The 18,399-nt window shown below is 36.6% G+C and overlaps 1 protein-coding gene across 1 annotated transcript in view; it reads right to left on the bottom strand.

Annotated features, from left to right (window-relative positions):
- LOC137177370 (uncharacterized) overlaps nucleotides 1-18,399 on the bottom strand; it is a 173,001-nt gene extending 154,602 nt beyond the window's left edge. The window contains exons 1-2 of the mRNA XM_067583639.1: nucleotides 17,911-18,399; nucleotides 16,644-16,713 (exon numbers count right to left, since the gene is read on the bottom strand). The gene's annotated coding sequence lies outside the window, so the exon portion shown is untranslated. The remainder of the gene's footprint in view (nucleotides 1-16,643; nucleotides 16,714-17,910) is intronic.

The raw sequence follows: 18,399 nt of genomic DNA, 5'->3' as shown, positions 1-18,399 counted from the left end.
TTTTAACAGGCTGGGCTGTATATAGATTTTAAAAAGACATTTACTGACAAAAATTCTTCACAAAATCTTAAAGCAACCAGGAAATTCAGGCAATATCACTCCTGAACCACCAGGGTGGTGGAAAGAAACACGTTACCCAAATCATTCATGAATCTATTAACTCCAAAGCCTTGAATACTGGACCACGAGTTTTAACATCCACCATTCTGTAAAACTCTATGAAACTTCATAGAGAACTAGTGTGAAATATTTAGGATGTCCAGTGGTGAACTTACCACATCCTGATGACCAGCATCACTTGAGTAAAACTCTTGTTCACTCCTCTGGATCATTCATCACTTAAACTTCATACTCAGTTACAGTTTATTTATTGGATGTATTAGAGTCAGAGTAGCCAATGAATGAGCCTCGCATCCAGCATCTATGACTGATCACATTTCATGACCAAATCTCTTTATGATTCAGTACTCCAAATGTGAACCACTTTAAAAATGTCTTAAGATGACTCATAAATCCAACATGAACACACTGAGGTACTGAGAGGGGAACTGTCATGTGTGGTTATTCTTTAATGCAGGAAACTACTGCTTCATGGCTGAGATTTGTACAATCACAGTAAAAAAGAACATCACTGGTCCTGAGAAAGAACTGATGCTCTCTGTTGTTTACATTTCTGGAGCTTGTTGGAACAAATCATTATAGCTGAGTCTCTGTTTATGTTTTACTGAGTTGATGGATGACTGATGAAAACAGCCTCAAAGTAACAAAACTGTTCATGTTAAAAACAAACTAGGAGCTGGATGGAGTAAGCGTGTCTCAGCTAGTAGTAGATGAGCAGTACTCTGTAAGAGCTTTGACTTCCTGCCTAAAGGAACTCTGGGTAATGTAGGAGTAAGTACATTGTAGGTGAGTGGAATAAAGAAGTATGACATCTCTGATCTTATACACCGTGATGTAATGTTTATGTGGACTGATCAGTGGAACACATTACCTTAACATGAAAACTAACAGTGAGTTGTCTCATTGTGAAACACAACTCCTTAAATGTTCACTAAAGTCATGTGACTTACCCGAGCTGTGAGACATAAGGAAGACACTGTAGGAAAGTCCTCACTTCACTCTCTTCATCTGAGCAGCCTGTCAGCATCACTTCTTTCTTCTCTGATTGGAGTTTCAGCACTTCCAGCAGGATGGAGGCCTCTCTCTCTGACAGGTTTATGGACCAGACTGTAGGTGAATGGAAAACTGACTGTAATGCTGGAAGGACTCTCCTGACTGTTTCAGTTTCACAGTCCTTCATCTGGAAGCACAGACCCAGTAGGAAATTACACGGATGTTCATCATCATGATAAGAATCCATGTATCTCTCATTAAAATGTAACATGTCTTCACTGCACACTGATGATAACAGCTCCAGTATCTTCTCTCCTGTCTGCTGTTCTCTCTCTGCTGCTGCACAGAACAGATTCACCAAGAACCTGATTTCTTCATCAGGATCTAAGCAGTCAGGATCAAAACTGGAACAATAAGAAGGAAACATTTTGTGAGGATTTGATCTCAGCTACATAACTACAAACACACACTACTGATGGACTCTATCTTGTACATGGATGTCCTGTATAAAATTATGAAATTAAAAACACTTCATTAATCAGGAAATTATATAAATCATTTTTGAACTATTACTGCCTCACAACACAAACACCAATCCTGTGTGTGAAATCACTGCATATTTGCTACCTATATGTTATATTCACTTTAAGTAATTAAAATGTAAAATATATGCAGAATATATAATATAAATAGTGAAAAACTAAATCTAGAGTCCACATCATGTATAATAGTTAAAATATCATCCCAGCATGCTTTACCTCTGAGATGGAAGACGTATAAATTACTGTTATGCTACATTACATCTGTCAGTGGAGACACAAAATGATCATTCATAAGTGTCTGAAATCTTAATTTGCTGCTCACTATAGAGTTGGTAGAATTTACATCATAATCAGTAAAAATAACTAATCATGAGGTAAAAAAGCAAATGACTGTATTTTTGCAGCTGTGTAAATGTAGCAGTGCAGTCAATGTCCCATATTTAACAATTCATCACATTTTCATATTTCTCTCTGTTCATTATGTGTGTAAATATTATAAATAAACTACCATATATCTGAGAGAAGGTGGTTTGACTCTTTTGTGTGTGTAAATCTTTTAATATCAGAGTCCCTGAGGTTCCCAAAAACTTGGAAAGCAACTTATCTGACAACATATTTCATATACTTCCAACCCATGTTCTCTGTCAATACTACAGACAGGGAACAAATTAAAGGAAAAACCTGAATAAAAAAGTGGAGAAACATATCAAATGCAGATGCTTCTGTTCACCAGGGCTCACTGAATTCTTTGGTGAGGATGAAAATGATGTGAATAAAATGCTCGGACCTTTACAGTCACCAGATCTCAACCCAGCTCAACACCTATGGAAGATTTTGGACCAATGTGTAAGACAATGCTCTCCACCACCATCTTCATAAGACCAAATAATATCATATTAACTTTTAAATCTGAGAGATAAATTGGAATGAGAGGAAAACATTTTGTTATGATCCCATGTCAGTGGTACAAAGACAGCTGTGTATTAGTGATATATACTGTATCTCCTTAACATGGCGATCAAGTCATATATTAGAATAAGGGGACTCTTCTCCTAAAAAGTTGGCGGAAGAATCCCTCATTTCATTGTTTGAAGGTATACAGCTATACAACTCCTTAACTGTAAGTCATGTGAAGTACCTGAGCTGTAAGATATAAGGCAGACACTGTAGGAAATTCTTCATTTCACTCTCTTCATCTGACCAGCCTGTCAGCTCCACTTCTTTCTTCTCCGATTGGAGTTTCAGCACTTCCAGCAGGATGGAGGCCTTTCTCTCTGACAGGTTTATGGGCCAGACTGGAGGTGACTGGAAAACTGACTGTAATGCTGGAAGGATTCTCCTGCCTGTTTTAGTTTCACAGTCCTTCACCTGAGAGCACAGATCCAGTAGGAAATCACACTGATGTTCCTCATCACAATAATAATCAATGTATATCCCATTAAACATTTCTTCACTGCACAGTGATGATAACAGCTTCAGTATCTTCTCTCCTGTCTGCTGTTCTCTCTCTGCTGCGGCACAGAACAGATTCACCAAGAAGCTGATTCCTTCATCAGGATCTGACCAGTCAGGATCAAAACTGAAACTATAAGAAGGAAACATTTTGTGAGGATTTGATCTCAGCTACATAACTACAAACACACACTACTGATGGACTCTATCTTGTACATGGATGTCCTGTATAAAATTAAATAAAATTAAAAACACTTCATTAATCAAGAACATTATAAATCATCTTTGAACTATTACTGCCTCACAACACAAACACCAATCCTGTGTGTGAAATCACTGCATATTTGCTACCTACAGGTTATTTTCACTTGAAGTAATTAAAGCGTAAAATATATTTAGAATTTATAAATATAGATAGTGGAACAATTAAATCTAGAGTCCACATTATGTACAGTAGTTAAAATATCATCCCAGCATGCTTTACCTCTGAGATGGAAGACGTATGAATTACTGTTATGCTACATTACATCTGTCAGTGGAGACACAAAATGATCATTCATAAGTGTCTGAAATCTTAATTTACTGCTCACTATAGAGTTGGTAGAATTTACATCATAGTCAGTAAGAATAACTAATCATGAGGTAAAAAGCAATGACTGTATTGTTGCAGCTGTGTAAATGTAGCAGTGCTTATTTTTCTTAATTAATGAACATTCGTTTTATTTTTGAACAATGAATTTTTTAAGCTGCCAAGATGGCTGCCATTACTATTCTGAGCAATTTAGCCCTCATTAAAGATACATGGTTATCCTGTCAATGTCCCATATTTAACAATTCATCACATTTTCATATTTCTCTCTTTTCATTATGTGTGTAAATATTATAAATAAACTACCATATATCTGAGAGAAGGTGGTATGACTCTTTTGTTTAAAAGGTATACAGCTATACAACTCCTTAACTGTAAGTCATGTGAAGTACCTGAGGTGTGAGATATGAGGCAGACACTGTAGGAAACTCCTCACTTCACTCTCTTCATCTGAGCAGCCTGTCAGCACCACTTCTTTCTTCTCTGATTGGAGTTTCAGCACTTCCAGCAGGATGGAGGCCTTTCTCTCTGACAGGTTTATGAACAAGACTGTAGGTGACTGTAAAACTGACTGTAATGCTGGAAGGACTCTCCTGCCTGTTTTAGTTTCACAGTCCTTCACCTGAGAGTACAGATCCAGTAGGAAATTACAATGATTTTCCTTATCATCATCATGATCATGATCATCATAATAATCCATGCATATCTCATTAAACATTTCTTCACTGCACACTGATGATAACAGCTTCAGTATCTTCTCTCCTGTCTGCTGTTCTCTCTCTGCTGCTGCACAGAACAGATTCACCAACAACCTGATTTCTTTATCAGGATCTGACCAGTCAGGATCAAAACTGGAACAATAAGAAGGAAACATTTTGTGAGGATTTGATTTCAGCTACATAACTACAAACACACACTACTGATGGACTCTATCTTGTACATGGCTGTCCTGTATAAAATTAAACTAAATTAAAAACACTTAATTAATCAGGAAAGAATATAAATCATTTTTGAACTATTACTGCCTCACAACACAAACACCAATCCTGTGTGTGAAATCACTGCATATTTGCTACCTACAGGTTATATTCACTTTAAGTAATTAAAATGTGATATATATGTAGAATTTATGAATATAAATAGTGAAACAACAAAATGTAGAGTCCACATCATGTATAATAGTTAAAATCCCATCACATAATGCCATTTTTTCAGTAGTGTTAATGTAACAGTGCTTCTTTTTGTTAATTTAGGAACATTTTGTTTTTTGAACAATGTATTTTTTAAGTTGCCAAGATGGCTGCCATTACTATAATAAGTAATTTAATCCTCCCAGTGTCCCATATTTAACAATTCATCACATTTTCATATTTCTCTTTGTTTATTATGTGTGTAAATATTTTAAATAAACTACCATATATCTAACAGAAGGTGGTTTGACTCTTTTGTGTGTGTAAATCTTTTAATATCAGAGTCACTGAGGTTCCCAAAAACTAGGAAAGCAACTTATCTGACAACATATTTCATATACTTCCAACCCATGTTCTCTGTCAATACTACAGACGGGGGAAAAATTAAAGGAAAAACCTGAATAAAAAGTGGAGAAACATATCAAATGCAGATGCTTCTGTTCACCAGGGCTCACTGAATGCTTTGGTGAGGATGAAAATGATGTGAATAAAATGCTCAGACCTTTACAGTCACCAGATCTCAACCCAGCTCAACACCTATGGAAGATTTTGGACCAATGTGGAATACAATGCTCTCCACCACCATCTTCATAAGACCAAATAATATCGTATTAACTTTTAAATCTGGGAGATAAATCGGAATGAGAGGAAAACATTTTGTTATGATCCCATGTCAGTGGTACAAAGAGATCTGTGCATTAGTGATATACACTGTATCTCTTTAACATGGCGATCAAGTCATATATTAGAATAAGGGGACTCTTCTCCTAAAAAGATGGCTGAAGAATCCCTCACTTCATTGTTTGAAGGTATACAGCTATACAACTCCTTAACTGTAAGTCATGTGAAGTACCTGAGCTGTGAGATATAAGGCAGACACTGTAGGAAACGCCTCACTTTACTCTCTTCATTTGAGCAGCCTGTCAGCATCACTTCTTTCTTCTCTGATTGGAGTTTCAGCACTTCCAGCAGGATGGAGACCTTTCTCTCTGACAGGTTTATGAACCAGACCGTACATAACTGGAAAAGTGACTGTAATGCTGGAAGGACTCTCCTGTCTGTTTTAGTTTCACAGTCCTTCACCTGAGAGTACAGATCCAGTAGGAAATTACGCTGATGTTCATCATAAAAAAAATCATCATAATCCATGTATCTCTCATTAAAATGTAACATTTCTTCACTGCACACTGATGATAACAGCTCCAGTATCTTCTCTCCTGTCTGCTGTTCTCTCTCTGCTGCTGCACAGAACAGATTCACCAAGAACCTGATTTCTTCATCATGATCTGTGCAGTAAGGATGAAAACTGGAACAATAAGAAGGAAACATTTTGTGAGGATTTGATCTCAGCTACATAACTACAAACACACACTACTGATGGACTCTATCTTGTACATGGCTGTCCTGTATAAAATTATGAAATTAAAAACACTTAATTAATCAGGAAAGAATATAAATCATTTTTGAGCTATTACTGCCTCACAACACAAACACCAATCCTGTGTGTGAAATCACTGCATATTTGCTACCTACAGGTTATATTCACTTTGAGTAATTAAAATGTAAAATATATGCAGAATATAGAAGATAAATAGTGAAAAAACTAAATGTAGAGTCCACATCATGTATAATAGTTAAAATCCCATCAAATAATGCCATTTTTTCAGTTGTGTAAATGTAACAGTGCTTCTTTTTGTTCATTTATTAACATTTTGTTTTTTGAACAATGTATTTTTTAAGCTGCCAAGATGGCTACCATTACTACTATAAGTAATTTAATCCTCCCAGTGTCCCATATTTAACAATTCATCACATTTTCATATTTCTCTCTGTTCATTATGTGTGTAAATATTATAAATAAACTACCATATATCTGACAGAAGGTGGTATGACTCTTTTGTGTGAGTAAATCCTTTAATATCAGAGTCACTGAGGTTCCCAAAAACTAGGAAAGCAACTTATCTGACAACATGTTTCATATACTTCCAACCCATGTTCTCTGTCAATACTACAGACGGGGGACAAATTAAAGGAAAAACCTGAATAAAAAGTGGAGAAACATATCAAATGCAGATGCTTCTGTTCACCAGGGCTCACTGAATGCTTTGGTGAGGATGAAAATGATGTGAATAAAATGCTCGGACCTTTACAGTCACCAGATCTCAACCCAGCTCAACACCTATGGAAGATTTTGGACCAATGTGTAAGACAATGCTCTCCACCACCATCTTCATAAGACCAAATAATATCGTGTTAATTTTTAAATCTGGGAGATAAATCGGAATGAGAGGAAAACACTTTGTTATGATCCCATGTCAGTGGTACAAAGAGATCTGTGCATTAGTGATATACACTGTATCTCTTTAACATGGCGATCAAGTCATATATTAGAATAAGGGGACTCTTCTCCTAAAAAGATGGCTGAAGAATCCCTCACTTCATTGTTTGAAGGTATACAGCTATACAACTCCTTAACTGTAAGTCATGTGAAGTACCTGAGCTTTGAGATATAAGGCAGACACTGTAGGAAACTCCTCACTTTACTCTCTTCATCTGAGCAGCCTGTCAGCTCCACTTCTTTCTTCTCCGATTGGAGTTTCAGCACTTCCAGCAGGATGGAGGCCTTTCTCTCTGACAGGTTTATGGGCCAGACTGGAGGTGACTGGAAAACTGACTGTAATGCTGGAAGGACTCTTCTGCCTGTTTTAGTTTCATAGTCCTTCACCTGAGAGTACAGATCCAGTAGGAAATCCTGATCATCATCATAATTGCACACTGATGATAACAGCTCCAGTATCTTCTCTTCTGTCTGCTGTTCTCTTTCTGCTGCTGCACAGAAGAGATTCGCCCAGAACCAGGTTTTATCTGAGGATTTAAACCTGGTAGATAAACTGGAACAAGAAGAAAACATTTTGTTATGAGCCAATGTCAGTGACACAAAGAGAGCTGTGCATTAGTGATAAACACTGTATCTCTTTAACATGGTGTTCAAGGTGATCATGATAAATTAGAATAATGAACGTCATCTTAAAAACCTAATGTTGCAGCAGACATTAAAATTGGCAAGTCCCACTGAGGACATTGTCCTGTGCTTTCACTTACCCACAACTTGAAAATAGTTTTATTGCAAAAACTATTAAGTTAATTATTAAAGCTAAGTGTAAGTGACCACAATACAGAGTGTTTCATGTGTGTACAGTTTGCAGTTAGTAAATGTATTTCTTATATTGTTTTTATCAAGTTATTTCCCAACAAGTGGCAACAATGTAGTTTAATTGTATCTATTTGTGTATAATAACTTTGAGTTCAAGTATTTGCTAACTTTCTGGTACTAATGAGTTACTAGGGGTAAGGGTGGGGGTCACTTAGGCTATAAAACAATTGTTAGGCTTCTAAAACAACTTTTAAGGCAGTATCACATACCAGGGAATAGAGAAAAGTAAAGAAAACATGTAACCTAGATGTTGATCTATTTTTAATATTGAAAAAACATTGTGTTAGCTACACAAAGGGAAGAATGAAAGCGCCATTTGGAATATACAACAGAAAAAAATCAATATTACACAAGTTAACCAAATAAAGAGGGGAGGCCAGAAATTATTGACGTATTGACTTATTAAGGTTCAAAGTTTTGACATCCTAGTTAAAAAAAACTGATATACAATACAGTTCTCTTTGATTTGTCAAAATAACAGACACTGTTAATGTGCTCTAAATATATAATATCAAAAGGCCTATCACAGTTTTACGTAGGGGTTTTTATGATCAGATGGAAACTTCTGACTCTGAGAACTCACTTTTCCTTCGAGATTATAAATAATTATCTTCTGAAGCTTCACAGATATTGATGATTTTGTTGAAAAAAGTAGGCAGATTAGTATGACTTTTGGTTTGATTCCCAAACCCCTGCTGAACTCTGTCACACAGAAACACATTCATCACCAAGAGATCAGCTGTTCATGTCTGTGGAGATACGAGCTGCAAACAGTATTGACATTTTAATCTTTTTATCCTAGGATGGAGAGGGAAAGTAAAAAGGCTCAAAGTAGCCATAGTTGGAATATTTTTTAATTTCATCTCAATAAAAAGTCTCGTCTCAATTTTAATACACAAAATCAATGTATGAACTACTTAAGGGACTTATGATTTACAGTATTTGGGCACAGACAACAATTTCGCAGCATGTTTTAAATGTAGAAATATAGTTTTCACTGACAGATCTGAGTTGATAATACAATTCATAAAGTTTTACCAATTTGCTGTTATTTCCTCTCCTTGTTCTACTTTTGTTGTTTGTTTTGTTGGTTTTTTTGCTGCTGTTTGTCTGTTGCTCATTTCAGAGCATTTCTTGTGTTTTTCTGCTCTAAAATTTACTACTTACTTTTTAAATTCTTTTTTGGCCAACTGGGGTTGTCTGTCTGAATGTTTCTCTTCAGGACAAGTTATAACGATAAAACACACAAACCCAGTTAGAAGCAGGTAGCTGTAGCATCCACAGCTAGTAGTCTGTATATATCTCGACTGATGATTCATTGCCCTGCAACTTCTTGTAGTAAGCACTATTGGAATATTAATTTGAAAACATTAAGTGGAAATGAACAAACATTTTGTTACCCACAAAGTTACAGAAGTGTATTTCAACACTGTATATTTAACATGTGTGGGGTTCATGTTGTGGTCCACCTGAAATTTAAACTCTCTTAGCCTGTAGTGAGGGTATCTAGATAACCTCTGTGAGTGTTTGGACTGTAGGCTACAGACTTGCTTTGGTAATTTAAATGTTTCCCATGCCAATAAAGCCTCTTTGAATTCAGCACGGACAGGGATAAGTTTTAAGAGGCAAAATGTGGTTAAAGTGGCTTAAAGAGAGAGACCTCAGACAGATATACTATCTGCGTTACATTACATTTAAATTAAATCCCCCCACTCCATTAATGACTCACATCTGACCAACAACATGAATGACTTCTACTTTCGATTTGAAAGATATAAAGGACAGTCCTTAAACAATCCCCCTGACTCCAGCTATCACCTCCAGCTCCCCCACCTCAGTGGGACCTGGCCACTTCTCAACCAGCCACCTCAGAGCCCCTCCTCCCCAGCCACAGCTTTGAAATGCCACATATATCTGCATTGGCTTCAATTTTCAAAATAAGCTCTGTGCCTTTATTACATAGTGTCAAGATTGTACACAAATAAAAATTGCATTTCTGATCAAAGGATATATGTTACAGTTTCTTTATATAGTAATCTAAAGTAAAGACATAAATTTGTTGTTCACTTTTTTATGTTTTAGATACTTTCTTTCAATGTGGCTGTGCAAGTAAGGATCCAAGCAGATTCTTGAGCAAGAAACTTACTTTTCCACTGTAAACACTTCACAAAATGTGTACTGATTACATTTTACAATTCACCACCAGTGATGGTTTATGGATGCCACTTACAAATAACAAAAAAGGGTTTTGGAAGATATTGCGAGAATCAGGTCTATGGGTGAATTTAAGCTATTAACTTCTACACCGTGATTCAAAGGTTGTGGCATGAAGTGGCATGAGTGAACTGCTTTGCATGACACTATTCATTTACAGCTTGGAACCCATTTGAAGTCATTTTCAGTCCACCCACAATTAGTTCACATTAGTGATGGTTCCTTACTTATTCATAGTTTGTCACACTTTTTTGTTTTTCTACTTTTTAATAGGATAGTTTTTCCCAAATGAAGGGGGAAAATATAAGAAATTCTGACTGTTTGTTCAATCCATACATCCATACAGACAGTACAGTCACTGGGTAATGACGACAAGTAAAAGTTTCTTCAGACGTAGTGGCGAGGGAGCATATGTTCGCAACGTCATTGGTCATGGCGTCAGTTCACGCCAACATTATTGGCTGCTTAGTGAGCAAAGTGTTGTCAGCTTTCACACCCCACACATGGTGACCCCTTTATTATTAATGGGGTCTCTATATTTGATAGAATGTGCAATAACACTTTTATTAGAAATCATCTTGAGCATATTACTACTCCCATACGTAAATATAGGTGGTTATATAGAAAACAATGGAACATTATCTTTGTTACCTCATGAATTTGTATTTCTAAATAGAATCAAGGACTTTCTGTTAAAGATTGTACACAGGTACTACCCTTTAAAAGCTAATATCTGTAATATTTTCCCGACTGTAAACAACAGATGCATTTTTGTGATTGTATAGGGGAAACTATTGAACATGTGTTTGTAGGCTGTTTTCATGCTGCTTCTTTTAGGTATGATTTACAGAAGAACCTTTCAAAAAATTTTGACAAAGATATAATACTAACAAAGATTGATTTTTAACAATCCCAACTTCACAGCAGATGAAAATTACATACAGAACTGGATTAATATCTTATATAATAATATAATATCCATATAATGATATATATTTTATGATTTTAAAAAATTACCCTCATTTTATATTTTTAAAGATACCAATTCTAAAAAATATTTGACTACTACTGAAAACTTAAACTCAAAAATGATTAACTGGCAAAAACTATTTAGACATCTGAAATTTACTCCAGTTGTTTAATAGACCCTGAAGGTTTTTGTTTTTGTTATGATTCTTTCTTTTCCCTACATGTTGTTGGTTTTTGTGCAATTTCATTGATTTTTGTATTATTTTTATACTTGAAGTATATTTACAACAACTTTTATGATGGAAAACTGTCTGAAACATGATAACTTTATGTATTGAATGAAATGAATCTGTCACAACTGTCTCCTTCGTTTGGATTTCCGTGGCACTATCCATCCACCATACAATGTGTGACATCACACTGGCAGAGACCAGACTCACTCTTCTAAAGTGAATTGAAGAGCGAGTCTGTTGCTAGCTAGTTGTTAGCTCTGCCTGCCCTCTCTGGCGGGTCAACCACTGAGTGCTGGAAAATGCGTCACTTACTGTGCCGCTGGTGATGTGAATGAATGGTAGTTCATAATAATCATAATAGTATAAAATCAAGGGGTTTCATCAGTGGGCCATAGGCTCATTCACTATTGTGTTACTTCATTTGGTGATAGATAGTGACTTAATAGACATTTATTTAAATGGAAACTTTCAAGATTATAACTTTAAATATAAGGATAATGGTACTGAGATTTAGGTTTTTCTTTATGTATAAACAGTGAGGATGTGAATGTAAACCAGCTGCCATCTTGGGGCTAATTGTGGTTTATAAACTCACATGGTTCAACCAAGAGAAGTAATTTAATCTTAAAATGCACTGTTTTAACATAGGATTATGCCTACAATATATCGAATGTTTTTTCAGAAAAACAAAAAATACATACCTGAGTGAGCCGATGTATGGCAAAGCCTCTAAGAGGGACTCACACAGACTTTGGCAGACCCGAGTAGCCCTGTCCCAGTGGAGGCACACATTAACCTTCATAGTAATCTTCTGCATGACTTTTACTGCTCTCCCAAACAGCTTCCTGTCACCTTCAACTGGAAGGTGCAACTGATTCCCATCCAAGCTAAGTAAGCTGATGTGGTCCATCTGCTCCTCGCTGAGAAGGAAAATCTTCCACAGCTGCCGTGGCAAAGGGTCACACCTACAATTTGAAGAATAATCAGAGACAATTTACATGTTATAAAAGTAACTAATGGTAAAGTGTCATGAAAAAAGGCTGTGTATGTAAATACTAAAACATAAGTACCATATTACTCATTTATCCTGTTCAGGGTAACACAGCTACTTAGAAAAGCTCTAATCTAAGAAGTAATTTCACACTCAAAATACATGCTCACACATACCATTGGACATTTTTAAGGCATCCAAGTAGTTGTCTCATTCCTTGTTTTGACACCACTGCGTCCTCAAGGTTCAGCCATGTTTTCCTCTCCTTTGACTGGGTGACCACATAGGACACAGCACAGCAATGGTGGGGATCAAGACTCTCTCCACTGAGATCAAGACGGTAGTCCAGTTTGTCCAGAAACTGGAGACATGCTTCAGGACACTGGGACTCGTACAAGCACTGGCATAAGAACAGTATGCCTAAATCAAGCCCAGTGTCCTCAGAATCAGCCTCATCTTGGTCACATAGACGAGGTAAAAGTGTGGTTATCACCTCCTTGAAGAACCAGGTAGATGTATTCTTAAGCTCATGAGCTGGAATCAGACACTTCATCAAAGTAGGGTTCTCCTTGTCATTCAACAATCCACACATGAAAGGGATCAGATGTTTCATGTGTTTCTTCTCCTCGGTGAGGCATTGCTGAAGAACATCCTTGATTTTCTCTGGATTCTTCAAGAGCCACAGTGCTGCAAAAAACTCCTGCATTGTGTAATGGAGAAATGCGTATCTGGTTATTTTTTCAGTACGTTTGACTTTGATGACAAGTGTTTTCAGGAAGGAATGGACACAGCTGTCTTCACAGGTTAATTCTGTCAAGTTCACAGTTTTTCCTTCAGTTGCAAGAAAAGCAACCTCAGCCAAAGACAGTATTTCCTCCCTCTTTTTGCTGATAAAGGAATTAAGATGTCTGGTTTTTGTTTTGTTGTTCATTCGAAGGCAAAAACGAACAATTTCAATGTATATTTCAGCTATAGTGCAGGGCTGTGGAGAGTCTTTTGATGTCTCTGATGAAAAGCAAGCAGCTACCATCAGAGCATACATTGGGACATGGCAAAGAGTTAACAACTCTAAGTTGCACAAAACCTTCTTCTGTTCCTCACCAAGCATTGCAGATAAGTATGTTTTTATGGTCCGTTCACTGAAGCCTTTCACTTCTACTCTGAGAAAGTCTCCAGAAAGGAAGTCTTCTTCATCATCCAGTCTGCACGTTATGATGATCTTTGCATAAGGCAGGTCCTTCTTTACAAGTTTCTGCACCACAGATGAAGAGGGGAGATCTGTGATTCCATCAAAAATGATTGTAACATTGTCAGAGTTCTTCTTTATATCCTGTAAGACCTCTTCTTTGCCTTCATCTGGTTCACTGAACACCCCGAAAAGAAGATCCTCCAGGCTCGTGGCTGCTGTGATATGGGATGTTTCTCTCATGTCAAAGTAAAACATGTAATCTAGCTCATTGTTCTGTCTTTCTGCCCAGAGTCTCAACATTTCATGACAGAGTGTTGTCTTTCCAATTCCAGGCTTTCCAATCAAGAGTATGTCTTTTTTTTCTCTCAGCAGGCCACTAGGGGAATTTTCTGGTTTGTCCTCGGGGATATATGTCTTTAACTTCTTAGGGCGAATCATCTTGCTTTTCTTGTTCTTATTTTTTTTTATTTTCAATGGGGAAATGTTTTCTTGTTTGTCCAATACAAGTGAAGTGTACGACAGATTAGGCTTGTTGTTTTCCTCAAATAGATTTCTGCTTGCCATCCAAAACTCATTTGATAAGTTTTGTGTGTTTGACTTCAACTTTTTCTGATAGTCATGGCATGACTTTGGACCTAAAATAAAAACAACAGTGAGTAAATAAATGTACAATGAAATGACTGCTGTGCACTTAGACACTATTACTAAACAATGGATAAATATTTGCACTAAGACACATTCATGTGCATTATATAAAATCAAGACATTTGTCATTAATAAAAATGTGACAATTATTGATCAGAATGCTCCTTTAAAATACCTTGTAAGTAGTTTGTATCCATTTGTGTGTCGTCTTTGAAAGAAAAGCAGCTGATCCAGTAGTGCAGGTCAAACGTTTTGGTCTCAGGGAGCGATGGTCTCCCTATGGTTCTCTTCCTCGTCATGTCAATAATCTTGAGTAACTCATAGCATGCTTCTTCTCCTTTATTTATGACTTTGTCCAGTATGTTTCTGGTTTTATCATAGTCATCAGTCCCTGCTTTTATTTTGCTGACCTCTTCATCAGTGAGAACTTTTTTCTGATACAAGTTCTCCACAATCACAGAGAGACTCGTTAATTCTCCCACAAGGTGGCATCTGGCACTCTTGACGTACTCTAAGGCAGACTGTGATGTACAAGCCATGTCTCCTTTCTTCTGTATGCTCTGCACACCAACCCACCTTCAATGATCTAGAGAACAAAATACAAGCTTAAATAAAACATTAATTAAAATAATTATTTTGCCTGCAATGTATCAACTATTATCAGTATTTCTCCTATAATTATACAGGCCTGGTGGGCCACCACGCCAATACAAACCTCCACCAGACCAAAAAAATCTTTTTTTGAATGCCAAAAATAACGCCATATATTCATTCATTCAGAAATTAATAATCAATAGCGTTTGGGAGCCTCTGTGCGACACTGTTCCAAAATGTGAATCAACCTCTGTGTCGTTGCCTGGGAAACTCTTGATGTGACGCGAGTGCCACTGCTATCAGAGTCCCTTTAAATTACTGCAGAACAAGAGCATATGGGATGCAGGTTGGCTAACATGAGCATGGTGCCGCCTAAAAAGAGAAAAAGCTCTAATGCGGGTGATAGACAAACAAATATATCAACATTTTTCTCCAAAACTCTGGAGGCATGCAAAAATACAGAAGTGGAAGAACTGAGAGGGGCAGCTTATTTTTATGCAATAAATGCAGCTTATTAAGTCATCCTCTCCTTGTGACCACTTAAAGCAAAGTGGTCACAAGGAGGGCAAACAAAAATTTGAATGCAAATATAAATTGTAGACTGCCTGCTGCGCCACCTGACCAAAGCCAACCGCGTGAATATGCCATCCCGTAGGGTTTTTTCGGTGCGTACCACCAGGCCTGAAATTCTTTTTAGGAGAAACACTGTATTATGTTGTGTTGAGTGTTTTCAGAGAAATGTTTTTGCAGGCCAGTCTAAACACCATGTAGCTTATGTTATATAAAATAGTTCAAGTTGAATTCTAACGGTGTTTATCACTTTCAAGATGGAAACCTGGTCCTTGTAAAGAATGTGCCACCCAACATGAGAGGGCAGGGAATCAAAATATTCCCCAGATCTGTCTTTTATAGTCTCATGTCTCATATTGCCAGATTTATCTCCACATTATATTTTTATTGTTTGCTGCGCAGGGGAAAGGCCTGGCTGAACCTATAGTCATTTTGAGATTGTTTAAGAAGCTCTCAGACACACCAAATTATTAAAAAAAAGATCTTATTCTCCATAAAAGGGTTAAAAATTACAGCTCTGGGTGAGTCTTTGATTTACTGAAGATTTTTTTTGTTTTGTTTGTTTGTTGTCACGAATCTCAGTTTTAACCCTCTTGTGTTCCTTGTTTCAAACTTGATACTATACTTTAATACTCCAAATTTCACTAAAAGTCTAATGCAAAAAGGCGACCCACATACATGAAAAGCTAGCCAAGTTATGTTTTGTCATACTTAGAAATAGGCAGCAGCCACCTCTGAACTGATAACACAATCTTATATTGTAATGCTCAATCTATGAGCCTGGTTAATAAACTGCAGCCTGCTTCTAACATATTTACATACATTTGAGAATATGTACCTTATTTGCAACTTTTAAAAGAAATCTGAACACATTTTTTCTCCATTTTGTATATGCATTTTCCATCTATTGTGAATCACATTATACTGCATCTTTCTATTATTAAGAAATATGCTATAATATAGTTTCATTATTATTATAAAAGTAGTTTTTCCAACTAAAAACTTAAAAGGGCAGAAAAAACCCAATTTATGTTGCATTGACAAAGAAGAAGGACAAAGAAAAGCAAGAAAAAACTATTGGCCTAGACCCTGTCGTACACAGACACATACAGACTGTATATCAGAGAAAGACACTTACACACAAGCCTCCAAGTATCCACTGATGATGGACTCCATCAGCTGCTCTGTGCCTTTGGTGTGTTATTTTCCTGATCACAACAAACAACCAAAAAACACAGAATATTGTCAAGTAAATAGTGGTAGAGATTTCCCAGACTGACTGAAAGTGGCCTTGTTAGAAATGTGATCCATTATTGCTTTAAAATTTATTTATATAATTTAGTCTCATACAAAACCAGGTCTATACTTAAAGCTGAAAATGGTTAACTTTATGGAAATGAGGCTAATGATAATAAAATATGTGGCTTGATGGTGCTTCCAAAACGACCTCCATTGTTTAGATTAGTGTTGCTTCCCAGCCGAATAAAAGAAAATGTTTCTTTAAAAAACTATATCCGAACGTCTTTGAACCAGGTCAGTTAAAGCTGGAAAGAAATAATTCTTACAAAGGAGAAAAATAAAGCAAAAAGGAACCGTTAGTTATGGTGGCGCTGACGTGCTGCTCGTCAGTTAAGCAGCATTACTTTACTGACAACACAAAGTTTACTCGTCTCATTAAAAAAAAAAAATAAAAAAAAAAAAAAAAAAATATATATATATATATATATATACATACATACATACACATATATATCTACATTATTAGTTAACTAAACGCACATTATTTCCTCTTGGACGTGAGAAAAAAAAACCCCAATATATTCAGTCTTAATTACCACCGAGCTCCGAGTTTCAGTTCAGCTTCTTTCTTTTTTTTCTGTTATTTTTCCGTTAGTGACGTCACCTCTGGGCTAGATTCACTAGCTTGTTCTTCAGCATTTCTTCTATCGGTCTTTCCAAAAAAATAAAACATGTGCCATTGGATTTTCGATACATATTCTGAGACAAATAAGATATACACACATTTGTTATATGACTTGCTATTAAAGCTTTGAACTTGGTTATCTTAGCAGTTAAAAAATGTCTAATTTGTTGGCATACAAAAGAAGAAAAACCTCAGCTCCCATGATGCACCCTGTCCGTCATTGTGAATACTTCCGCCCTTTCGTTACTTCCCTTTTTGTTACTTCCGTAACGCCCTTTTCTTAAGTTTTCATCTTTTCCCTGCAATATCTGCTTTAAAAACATCCATGTACCCGGAAACATAGCTAACTACCCAGTGTACCGCTTCGTTATGGAACATTTAGAGCCCCAAAAAAACGCCTAATAACTGTTCACCCACAGAAATTCCTTCTCAAGTTCCGGTGCAACTATAATCTACCTTTAAAGCTCTTCCTTACACTCACCTGCAGCCTGCAGCACAGCTTCTGAGTTCCTCATCACTTACTGAGGGTTAGACTTTCTCTCAGTGTGTGTTTGCTCGAAGTTTTTATAAATACAGCCGCACAGCCTCGTGTACAGCGGCTGAATGACTCCTGATCTGTCTTACTTTCACTTTTGCTGCATGACGACACATCCTGTATGAAGTCTCTGCAAAGCTTGTAGGTCCCACTGAATCCACAAGATGTCGCCATTCAATTAGAAAAGACTGAAAGATGAACTCATAACAGACTGTAAAACAACAGGAGATATCCATAGTGATACTCAAGTAAAGTACTTAAAGAGGTACTGTTCTTTATTTGAGTATTTACATGTTACTTTTCAGATTAAGGTTGTACATTAAAAGTAGCCTACATATAGATATGTACTTTATATAAAACACAATGCGGTGTTAAAGATTAAACCAGTGGTTTCCAAGCTCTTCAGCCTGTGACTTCTATAAAGCGGTGTCTACT

This window comes from Thunnus thynnus, chromosome 24, assembly GCF_963924715.1.
Source record: "Thunnus thynnus chromosome 24, fThuThy2.1, whole genome shotgun sequence".
NCBI lineage: Eukaryota > Metazoa > Chordata > Actinopteri > Scombriformes > Scombridae > Thunnus > Thunnus thynnus.
Note: the sequence above shows the minus strand (reverse complement) of the source record. Positions and strands in the feature narration are given on the sequence as shown.